Here is a 379-nt window from a genome sequence, read left to right on the forward strand (position 1 = left end):
TCGTGAGCTCGCGCGTTTGCGTGTAATCTTCATTCTTAATATTTGTTCAGTTTTATAGATTAACAGCTACTACTCCGTTCGCTCTGCGTTATTATTTTTTGTTGTTTTGTGTTCCGAATGGATATCGCCAATAACGCATTTGCAACTGAAATAAAGAAGGTAAAAATAGCAAATGTCTTTCTCGTGTGTCTCCTTCTCTCACGGTTCCTGATTTCCTGAGCAAATATTCATCGCTTGGTGAGAAAGCCATGCAGAATCATGCACCTTGTGTCGCAGATTCAGTTCCTTATAAATTCATATCTTGCCGCTTTTCGATTCATCTGTGATATCGTTTTTGTTTATATCTTGGAGATTATAACTTCTCTCTTGTGTTGTGGAA

This window comes from Penaeus monodon, chromosome 25 (assembly GCF_015228065.2).
Source record: "Penaeus monodon isolate SGIC_2016 chromosome 25, NSTDA_Pmon_1, whole genome shotgun sequence".
NCBI classification, from domain to species: domain Eukaryota; kingdom Metazoa; phylum Arthropoda; class Malacostraca; order Decapoda; family Penaeidae; genus Penaeus; species Penaeus monodon.